The sequence below is a fragment of the Miscanthus floridulus genome, chromosome 11 (genome assembly GCF_019320115.1).
Source record: "Miscanthus floridulus cultivar M001 chromosome 11, ASM1932011v1, whole genome shotgun sequence".
Taxonomy (NCBI): Eukaryota; Viridiplantae; Streptophyta; class Magnoliopsida; order Poales; family Poaceae; genus Miscanthus; species Miscanthus floridulus.
This window is the reverse complement of record NC_089590.1, coordinates 12309211-12321694: the sequence shown is the minus strand read 5'-3', so window position 1 is coordinate 12321694 and position 12484 is coordinate 12309211.

Sequence of the window (12484 nt, the reverse complement as noted above, 5' to 3'; positions counted from 1 at the left end):
GTGCTGTTGCTCATCTTCATTTGACTAGGAACAATGCGAGTGAGGACCTGATGTGTCGGTGTCAACCTTGGATCACCACCGATATCACTATGTGCATGTGGCTAGGCCACCTCAGTACTCCTCCACCTCAACCGCCACCGCAGCGCAAATCTCGGTGAACTACTGGTGCTTATCCGCTATCTCTACCATCCTGATAGAATCTTAGGCCGCTAGAGCATTTGCATCACCGCCATGGATAGCCGCTCACCATTGCAGCCCATGATAGTGCGCCTTTGAGTCCCCAACCACCACCCATCCATGCGTGTTTAGCTGTAGATGGTGGTCGACCCCTTAATTCCGACGTAGCGATCATAGTTTGCCCGGCGTAACTGCCTTATGTCGTCAGCTGCCGTGCCGACGTGCGTGGGGATTCTAGGGATGGTAAAGGTGAAAATATCCAAGGGTTTGGTTGCAAGATTACTGACAGGAGGAATAGTGCGCATTGTAGTCGTATTAATCTCTAAAAACTCGGGGGGCTTTTCTACAAAACAGCCATTGTACGCGGGTGCCCTCGGCCTTGGGCTGTACTGGGCCACCACGACGCGCATGCAGCCGTGCCTCGCTGGGCTACCAGGCTTGAAAGGGGTCGCTACCGACCCTTTCCTTTTTCTAATGCATTTTCTAATTTAGTTTCTAAGGTAAACTTGTAAATTCAATATAAAATTATGTAGTTAACCAAAAATTGTGAAACCAGTTTTGTTCGATTTCTAAAATCATGATCTATGTGCTAGTATATTTTGTTTACATAGTCTTATAATATTTTTAGAAGTGATCTAATTAATTTGAGATGCTTAATATTGTTAAGATATAAACTTGAAATAATTTTTGTGATAAATTGGTGATAGTGTTGGCTCTGAAATTTTTATAGTAAATTCCTAATATTATTAGGTGCTCACTGCAATTTTTGTAGCTCTATAATAATTAGTTTGCTAAGGTGGCTAAATGAGCCCTAGTTCGACAATTTATGTTTAATCAATAAATTGTCGAAACACCATGGGATTTTAGAACTAAAATATTTTTCTGGAGGCAAAGCCTTACTTGACGATGTGGATACATAGACTAGTACATTAGTCATTAAAGCTAGTTCGTTAGCTTACAGAGCGAAATCGTATTTTCGACTATTATTTACATCTCTACGTTGCATCCATGTATATCATAATAGGAACAACGATGGATCATGGAGTTGACTGAAGTAGCAGAAAAGATGGTGCCTTAATGATTGTGTCACCATGATAGAATGCTAACTTTTGGTTATATCTTACCCAGGCAAGCCCCGGTGTATAATCCCTATCATTCTGCACATTATTTTATGCTTGTGCATTAAGTTTTAAGGAGTTGAATGAAAACCACTTGCTATATATATATATATATATATATATATATATATATATATATATATATATATATATACTAGTATATCAGGATCATGTAGATTGCTATGCTATAGGATCCGATAGAAGTCGAGTGATTACCTGTCACTCGCGAGAGATAGGAAAGATATTATTGTTGTTATTATATTACTATCACATGGAACATATATGAATGATAGTTGGAGACCGGGCAGAATGGTACTTTAGATCTGGACTTGTTTAGGCATTCGAGCGAGGCTTGGATTCCACTTGTTCTGCCTATGTTGATTGAGGACCGTCCGTTGCTATGGATGGTAGTCAGGTCATAGACTTATTATCCTAAGCACATACTTGCTTATGGGAGCGGGAAGGCTCATCACGCTCTTATCGCGAGTTCTAGCTCTTTCCGGACCGACTGATTGGAGGCAGGGAAAGGTGGAGGTCTAAGCACCATACTGAGACCGAGTCTCAAGTGTGGGGGCTTGGAGTCCAAGTTTGGATGGGGACCTAGACCCCATGATAGGAGTGGAATGAGTTGGTCTTGTTTGTTACAAGTGAGGCGTGTATTTTGGGGTACCCAGCTGGGATACATTGATTCGTGAATCACCGTTTCTGTGAGATGATACCGACTTGGCTACGGTCTAGCACCATAGTAAGAACTGGAATATGAAATTTGGTAAAATGATTCTGATTGCTCACCACCTGCTTGAAAGTAGCATAGGTGCTTACATAGAATGGTTAGTTAATGAACTAAGGATGACTGCTAATAAAATTGACTATAAGGACGCACATTTAGTAATGCTTCCACAGATGCAATAACCCATGAGCCAAATAAGCCTTGCATATCCTTGGAGTCTTTTGTTTTCCTCCTGTCGGGTAAGCCTTGCTGAGTACAATCGAGTACTCAAGGTTTTATTTCCCCTATTGCAGGTAACCGAAGGATACGTAGAGCTGACTCTTGTGAGTGAAAACCTCCTGATGGGCTCAGAGAGGATTCCTTTTCTGCTATGACCATAGTGTTTATTTATAACCCTCACTAAAGGTTTTTTATAAGAAAAGATGTAAAATCTGCTAACATCTCTTGTATAAAAATGTCCACTATGTTAATGCTCTACCATGTCATTAAATTAATCTTGCTTCCTCTATAACTCTGATAACATTGTTATATTCCGCTATTATAATCAATTGAGGTAATGTTCTACTATTGTAATAAAGTGATGTAAGAAATGGCATAAGAATGTTGTAAGCGTTATTCTCTCATTTATGATCCTGATGGAAAGATGTGGATTTTTAAGTTCTCCCTTGGGGTGTGCTCGACGGAACTGTCTGATATAGCTCCCTTTCGAGGTGCTTAGTGTCTAGTGGAAGATGAGCGCCTCTGAAAATATATTATTTCGGGTGGTTCTGCCATAGTATGGCGTCCTTGGTTACTCCCTTGATGGTGAAAGTGTTGCAAATCTCTAGGAAGTGTTGGAGATGAGCACTAGAATCTTCATGTGCCTTTCCACAAAATTGGCTCGCGTGCACCATGTTGATGAGGGCCGGCTTGAGCTCGAATCCATTGTCTCCAACATTGACATTAGGTCTAGTACGGATGTTCATAGTGGTTGGAGCAGAGAATTCACGAAGAGTCCTATCAGCCATAGCTTCAAATTCTAGTGTTAAGCTTCACCTTATATGGTTGTCTTCGACTCTAAAGCTAAAACTTTTTTTAGTTTAGCCTTAGTCCCCTTAAGTAGTGCTTCTGGATCATTAACATAGTTTGTTGGAAGGTCAAAACCGGTCATACATTACCCTACATAAGATACACAAGTAGACAAAACAAGGGTAAGCCTATTTGAGTAGGGGTCAATGGTTATTTCGATCACATCAATAAGTATAAGCTTATCAATACTTCCTTTGCCTAGCTACCTTCCCCAGCAACGACGCCAGAAATGCTTGTTGACATTTCTTAGCATCGCTACTAAAGAACAAAGTTTTAAATCTAGTCCCCAGCAACGGCGCCAGAAATGCTTGTTGGTATTTATTAACTTGTCACTTATTTTAGTAGCCACCTATTATAAACTTATATCTCCTGACATTACTTTACTAGGTTGTCATCCCTAGTGATGATGCTAGAGATACTTGTTGGTATTACTTAGCATTACTATTAGAATAACTCTAAGTAGTTCTTTATTAATTTATGTGACTAGAAAAGAATATATAGATATGAATGAAAAGGGATCTACAAGCGCACAAATAATATACCATTGTAGCACTTCACCCAGGAGTATTCCAGGTATTGTTATATATATATATATATATATGATAAGTATTGATCAATGATAATGATAAATCACTCAGAATACTCTTTTCTATGGCATTAGCATGGTCAGGTAGAATATTAGAGGAATAATTCCTAAGTCATTCTTAATTATAAGTCAAAGAATACATTGATTAGTGCAATTACACCTAATAGTCATTGCTAAGATCATCTTCATATCTACACATACGTTGTCCCCCTTCGTAACCAGATCCTATGTGCTACCTACATCGGGGAGTGGACTACAAAGGACTCAACAGGAGTGTCATGTCTGTGATCTACCACATGACCTAGAATATAGGGTGTATCCATAGGTAAACAACATATAAGCACTACGCTTACACAATATCGACCACCCACCCATGGATCCTTAGGGTGAGCGCTATACAAACATATGCATGAATATGATGATAATCCAACTATACTAGGTATATAATCAAAGTAGACGATGAACATTATAAAGAAGAACATGAATTAGATGAATACTAATATTGTCATAACAATTGTAGCAAGCATATAAAAGTAATGGAGATACAAAAGAGAGAGGGGGTACAAAGATTATACCGAACCACACTCTTGACACGGTCGGGAATCCAAGCGAAGCCTGCTTGCCTCCCTCTAGACCTAGCCTAACTAGCTATGCCCTAGAATATGATGAAGCTTTGAGGATGATTAGGGTTTCTGTCTACTCAAATGTCTTCTGGTGTCCGTTTCACTGCGGATAAGCGCGGTTAACTCTGACATCTAGGTCCACCTTGACGGTTTTCTGAATAAACCCTACAGAAATCATAGATTCACCAAAACTCATGAAATTTGTTAGTTTAAACTCCTAAACCTTTGTTGGTGATCTCAATTGTGCCCTTATGCATGTTTTATTGACGGTTTATAATGGTTGTTAACTACCGTCAACAAGCCCGCAGTCCGATGGCCTGGCACAAAGCATGATTTTTTTGGCCTGGCCTGAATATGGCACATCCTGGTGTTCCACGGGCCCGAGCTGGCCCGGCCTGGTGCATAGAACCGTGCCTAGGCCGCTGCCTAGGTATGCTGGCTGGCACAGCCTAGCATGACAATTAAAAGATATGCCCGGTGGTGGCACGGTTACCTCTAAAGGCTTGCTAAGAGTCCACCACGTAACCCTAAGTCCCAAACTCGTTTCCCCCTCTCCCTCCCAGCCTCCCCCTCCATCGCACTCCCTCTCGGCTTCTCACGCCCGCGCCCACGAGTCGCAACTCGCAACCCATGGCTTCGAGTGCTCACGACTCCCCCTCCCCCCACGTCCTCGGCTTTGGCGCTGCCACCTCCTAGCCACCACCGCGCTGAAGGATCCAGCATTGAGCTCCTCGAGGACGCGTGCGCCGGTGGTTGCAGCCACCTCCAGCCTCCTTCATGATTTCGTGCGGCCGCACAACAGGCGCCAGCCTTGAGCGCGGCGGCGTCGAGTGCAGTTGTCGGCCACGACCGATCACCTCCTCCTTCATGCCCCACATAGCCGCTGGCCACCTCCACCTCCTCCACTGCTCTCCCAACTCCTGGCCTCCCTTCCCTCTCTCTTTCTCTTAGTGGGCCTCGGGCCGGCCTAGCCTGCAAAATGGTCGTGCTCATCGGACCAGCCCGACATGGAAAGTGGCCCGACAGGTCATGCCTGGGCTGTCGGCCAGGCAAGAAGGCCCAAGGCGGTATGTCCTGGCGGCATGCCGGGCCCTACCGTGTCGTGCCATGCCTGGCATTGGCCCGTGTCGTGCTGGGACGGGCGGCCCGTTTGCTCATCTTTACTTAGAACCCGCTTCTCTTCTCTCTCCTCCACCTCAGCATTTAGTCTGCCTACAACATGTTATTATACTTGCTCTAAGGGTGCCTTTGGTTAGGCTTTTGGGAGCTGCTTTTAGTTCTAAAATGCAAAAGCCAACCAAAGAGATGGAAACCAGAATGAGCTACTTTTAGGTAGTACAGTTTTGAAAGCAACTTAGGTCTGCTTTTAGCTTTCTGCTTTGAAAGGGTGAAAACATAGAGTTGTTTCATAGTTCTTTCAAGGAAAATAGAGATAGGAGGTACCCCTCCGTCTCCAAAAGAATGCAATTCTCACTTTACGAGGAGCCAAACAATTTGAACTTTGACTAAATTTGTATAAAAAAGTACTAATATTCGTGATATATAATGAGTATCATTAGATTAGTTATACAAAATATTTTCATAATAAAATTACTTAAAGACATAAATACTAATACTATTTACTATAACATTGGTCAAATATGAGTTTGCTTGACTGACACGGTTTCCACAATTGCATTCTTTTGTAGATAGAGGTAGTAAGTTTTATATTTATTTGAATCAAACAGCTTACATCTTTTTCACAGCCCACAACATATAACATCTTTTTCATGGCTCATAGGCGATTTTTCAAAAACCGTAGCTCAACCAAACACACCATTAGAACAATGTATGAGCTATCCATAATAAAATATTAAAATATATACCTAATATTAAAAAGATAAAATTTCTCTCCTCCTATTTTTTTTGTCTGGCCCTTCTCTAACTCCGCGAATATGTAAACTGCCGTGTACGGCCATCCTATTTTATATGGCTTGTTGGGCTTGTTAAATAACCTGGATTGGAATTCTAATCCTAATCCAAATAGATTCTTGGCATCCTAAATACCCGAATAGAAATCCTAATCATACAGAAAAAATCGACCGAAAGCAGCGTCGGTATGACCGAATTCTGAACAGGCTCGGACGGTCAACAAAACATAAACGAACGGGACTCTCGGATGGTCGATCAAACAGAAAAACAAAGGTATGCTCACGACCAAACAAAAAAAACGGGCGTACGGACACAGCACAAGGGAAAATTCCGAATGGACTCCCGGGGATACACGGATGCGCCTCTTTTTATTTCCTATTTTTTTATTTCTTTTTCGGTATTTTCTGATTTTTCTTATATAATACAAAAAATATCTAATCTATCTATATCTACTTCTAGAAGTTTGTTTAGATTGATTTTGATATGTTAATAAATTAAATATATTTCTAACTCAATTCGGACACCCTAGCTCACGTAAATACAGGTCGTCGTAACAGACAATTCATGTGAGTACATCACACTCTAGAAATTAACATTTATCCTATTTTTCATCCTAGAGTCTCTATCTCATACGCTAGGAATTTCTACTAAAATTGCGTACATTAAGCATCTATCTATGTATAATCTATATTGTATATCTATACATTCTACACCTAATATACCTAATAATATTAAAGGGCCAAAATTTCATCATATTTTATTTGTCCACCTCTCCTATAGCCACCTAGATAATGAAGAGTTTCTTTTGTCCCGTTTTGTTACTTGATCTGAAGTATTGTCGTTTCCATGAACATATGATACTTTTTTCTTCCGTTGCAACGCATGTAGCATATTATATTTTTCTGCATTGGGTTTATGTTGTAGCTTGATTTGACTCATCTAATAAATTGGAAAGACAAGAAGCTTGGCACTTGCCACGTTCGGACTGGTTCTATTATCGACTAGGATGCTATTTATGATCTATGATTCACCCAAACTTCAAAGGAATGGGAGGATGGTCAGACTACCATCTCTACTATAATGGACCAATCAAAATTATATTAGGTCTTTCCAGAAAAAAGTCCCCCGCTGAGAGCCTCTAACCATTTTGCACCCAGAAAAATGCACACAGTAATTCATCTGCATTAAAATCAAGGGTTAATAAAACACTTAAACCAAATCCGGTGACCACGATTAGACGTGGGATGTCAGGCCTCTCATCCCCGCGCCCTCCTCGCACGCCGCCCACGCCCTTCGCAGAGGGGAGGAGGAAGCCGCGATGCCTCCGTGACAGAAAGCCGCACCTCGGTGCCTCCGCTTCTACCTCCTCGCCTTCTCCTCTTCCCTACCTACGCCGCGGCAGATGCAGCGCACGGCCCTACCGGTGGCTGCGCGCGCAGCCTCCATCCTTTCCTGCCTTTGCCCCCACTGATCTGCCGCAGCTGTCGGCACCGCCTCCTCATCCTGCTCCTCTTACATCTGGACATGAGAGCTGCCATTAGTGGACCTCGGGAAGGGGCACAGATCGGGACTCGGGTGCGGTCAGAGATGGATGGGAGGGGCGGACGTGCTCGGGGCCGTGGCTGCGCCGTGCTCAGCATCTCTCCCCAAACTCCGGCACAGTGAATTGGAGCTGCGGATCGACGGACCCGGCCAACCTCCCCTACCGCCACGCTAGGCTCACCAGGTGACAGCTCAGGTACTTGGTGTGCATTTCTTCTCCTTTAGTTTCCATGTTCCTTCTGGTCTTTGTTTAGAAAAATGTTCCTTCTGATCTACATCTGGTTTAGTTTTTGGCTTTGCTCAGTTTATCTTCGTTGGGTGCCTTCCATGTACAGAACCAGAGAAATGAGGAAGCATGTTTTTTACTCCCCGCTAGCACCACGAACAGAGACATTGTTTTCCTGTAGGCTTTCTCAAGATAGTGTAAGTTTCTGTGCCTCAACTTCCCTATTGGCAAAAAACTATTCTTAGACGTTCCCTTTCCCCATCATGCTTCATGAGTCTATATGTACTACTAATCTGTTTGGTTATCATATATAGCATCCCCTCCCTAAGTTATGTCGAATGGAGCTTCGTTGAAGTCTTGGCACAATTTTATGTATGTGCTGACACCTTGGATTTTTACAGCGGATGGCATTTTGTCCATTTCATGTTCTACTTACCCGACTGCGAAACATCAAATGATGCTATTTTGTTTATTTCTGAGGCTAGCGTTTCCTTCTCTTCTTTTCCAAATTCTTTTTTTTATTGTTCTAATTCCTAATTGATAATGAACAGAAAGAACATCCTCTCGTGACTAATTTTTATTGTTCGACCATCTTATTTTAGTGGTATAGTTGGGAATTAGCTGTTCGAGTTTGATCTTGGAATATATATATCTGCTGTGGCGACTGATTCAGTTTTAGCTTCTCTGTTCAGTTAATGATTGCAAAAATGATTAAGTTGCCTAAGCAGCTATCCGTATTTAGAAATCTTAATGCTAACATCATGACTAATTTTTATTGTCCGGCCATCTTATTTTAGTGGTATAGTTGGAAATTAGCTGTTCGAGTTTGATCTTGGAAGCTATATGATCTGCTGTGGCGACTAATTCAGTTTTAGCTTGCTTTGTTCAGTTAATGATTGCAAAAATGATTAAGTTGCCTAAGCAGCTATCCGTATTTAGAAATCTTAATGCTAACATCAGTTTATTGGTTTGCTTCTTCACAGAAAGAATTATTAGTTTGCTTCACAGCCAAATACATTAACACTATTTAGTACTTATCCTTCATAATGTACCTGTATTTAAAACGATCCTAGGTTCAAAATCTAGAATGATGGCTCTATGTTATTTGTGTTTTCATTCTTCCTTAAATGTATTGCTGCCAAGACTAAAACATGTGCTCTGTCTGGTTTCAGTTTCAGTTTTAGTCATGTGCTAGAATTTGATAATATGCAAAAAAAAATTGCATTGAGTTCAAATAAAGTATCTTTGTAAATATGGAGTTTTTTTTTCTTTCTCAAGTTTTTTCATATCAGAAATCACTTCTTTTTTCCACCATCTAATGGATTAGATGTCGACAATATTTTTTCATTCTAGATCAAAATGTACCAGTGCCAGTGTGCAACTTGACTAATATAAAAAATACTAAATAATATTCATGTGTTGCAAATGTTAGAATTCCTTTACTTGTGAACTGAGGTACTATAGAATTCTATATACAACTCAATTTACCGAAACCAAAAGTTCAGTATTTAGATGGGACAAGAGTAACTATCCCATGATCAATAATCCTGGTTTGTTCTAATTGTTCTGAATTTCATTGCATGACTATGATGAATACTTGAGCTACATATCAGTACTCACTTTTGGGGTCTGTCTATATAAAAGAAAAATAAGTAGAAGGAAAGAGGAACAAGATATACCTCCCTTGCATGTTTTTTTAAGATCCTACTATGTGGTCCTTCTTGACTTTCATGCTTTGAAGTTCTAGGCATGTGCTCTGTCTGGTACTCTGGTTACAGATTTAGTTCCTAGCACAGCTTATAGCTAACACAGATAACATATGTTTTTGGCTTAATTTTGATGCAAGGTATGCCAATTTACGAGTCTGTTAAATTTGTATTTGACACGTAATGTCAAATTAGTTCTGTGCCAAACCAAATATTCACTTAAATCTATACCCAGTTATTGTGGCAGAACCTCCTAAGAAATCGGACCTACGTGCACCTATCGTTGTCTTAACAGACCTCGGATAGCGTTCACGAGCTCCCAACAACTCAACAGGTCTGTCGGGTGTCCTCGGGAAACCCGAATCATCCACGATTCTCTTTTCAAACAGGATCCCAATCACACACATTGCAGAATACAATAGTTTATTCAAATATATACATCAGAGTAAAGATAGCGGAAGTCTTAAGGTAACATAGTTTACAAACCAGTTGTTTTCAAACTTACAATACCATAAGTGTCATACAACCATAGCAGCGGGATAATATTACATTAACTTTATTTATCATACAAACTAGTGCCTTGTCCAAAGGCCATTCATCACTCCTCATCATCATTGACTTCAAACACAGACATGTAGTAGGGACCAAAACAAGCCTGCGCATGCGACTCACCTACAACAAGGGTTAACAAACCCTGATTACAAAAGTACTCAACAAGACTAACCCGACGTAAAGGGGTGTAAGACTTTTAGAGATGCAGGGGTTGGGGCAAGGTAAGGATGCAACAAAATTCAAAGTCCTTTTGCCAAAAGCTTACTATTCTTATCCTATTTTCAAGTTGTACCCCTAAGTCCTTTTAGTTCATTATCTCAAACTAAATGTACTTTTCCCATATTCCAATCCTTCTCATTCCATTCTTTTCTCATATTTTAGTAATTCACCAGTCCTGCATTGCTTCTGTAATGAATCGAGTCTCCATATCCGTGGAGCACCGGCAATTCGAATTGATTCAAGTCCCAGCTGGGGATTCCTTATCACACGACATATGTAGAACTCAATCTTGCATATATCAACCTCGCTACCGGATCCTCCTATACTAAGCCGTCTCCACGCCACCTGAGAGCACAGCACACCTCAAATCCAGCCACATTCCAGCCATGAGGGTACACGCTACTCCCGCCATCTCTCCACTCCCAGTGCATGGGCATTCGTCTTAGTATTGGATTAGCCAAAGTAGGCTTACCGGAGTATGTGACCAGTACTACAAAGTGTCTTGTTCAGAAGATCAACAATGAGTGGCCTTTAAGCGACATAGCCGGCAACATTACCCAACATTCAAGATAAGTCACCTGACTAGTCTCTAGTTCATTCTACATTCTTTCTTTCTTTGGCCAGTATGCCATCTTTGATTGTATCAAAACTTTTACTTTAAAAGCCTACCATAAAGCATACTAAGCATTCTACGCCTTTGTAAAAGAAATCATCTTCAAGGATGGTAAACAATTAACAAGGTAGGCAATGTATCAAGTAGGTAACATTTGAATTAATCAACTTAATGCAATAAGTAACATAGGTGATAAACTTTTCAAAGTAAACAAGGTAATGGTTTAATGCATAAACCGGGGCATGCCTTTGTTGATGATCTCGGGTTCTAGATCAATACCACAATTATCGAATCCCGTGACAACCGGGGATTCTTCTAGAACTTGCCCAACTAGAATCGTTTCACTCTCGGGTTCTACATGAAATGATAACATATGCTTTAACATGATGCTTTCATGGTACATGAAATGTAAAAACACCCCGAATATGATTTTCCTTCACGGTACAGTTGCAAGCCAACAAAACCAACTTGTAAACCTACCGTCAAGAACCACACATGTAATTTGACCCAACTGATCTTGAAACCCTACTAGTCACAAAACATGACCAAAACAAGATCAAACACTCAGGGTTTGCTTTTATTTATTTTCAAATTAATTTGGAAATAAGCCCAAAACTGAACTTGTTTCAAATGACCTAAAAATTTTATGTAAGCTTCCTCATGACAAATTAGTGTACTAAAACAAATTTCATAATTTTTGGAATTATTCAGTGGCCTACAAAAAATCATGGAAATTGCATTTATCAATTAATGGACTGAATTTTTGAACATTACAAATTTATTCAAATTTCAAGTTTCATATTTTTAAACCATACTAGAGCATGTACAGAAGCTACACACAAAATTTCAGAATTTTTGGAGCTACGATTATTTTTCTACAAATTTCCAAAGATTCAGCACTATTCAAAATCAGAACATATTAAAACCTTACTGTTCTTCTCTTTCTCTCTCACTGACAACCCGACCCCACTCGTTAGTGACACATACAGGTCACGGCGGCGCTGCCATCACTGGCCGGCCCAAAACGCGTCGACGGTGACACTCCGTCTAGGCAGACCGTACCCAAATGACCTACACCATCCTACGAACCCATCCCATCCCTCAGATCGGCAGAATGCGCACCGGAGAAGGCTCCACGTCGGCCATGGCGGCCCAGGCACGACGGCGCACGGCATAACCCCGGCAACGGTGCAGTAGAATCAAAAGCAAAGTGAGCATCACATTCATTAGCTCACCACGATCACACCGGTGTGCTTGGTGAAGACGGAGATGGTCTAGAACGACGTGGCCACGTGAGGTCGATGGTGGCGGTACTCCAGCCGGCTCTGAGGAAGAAGACGTTGCGCCAGGCAACTCCGGCCAACCCAAGCAATGTAAGCAAGCCATAGAGAAGCGCAAGGCCGAGGCGATCGC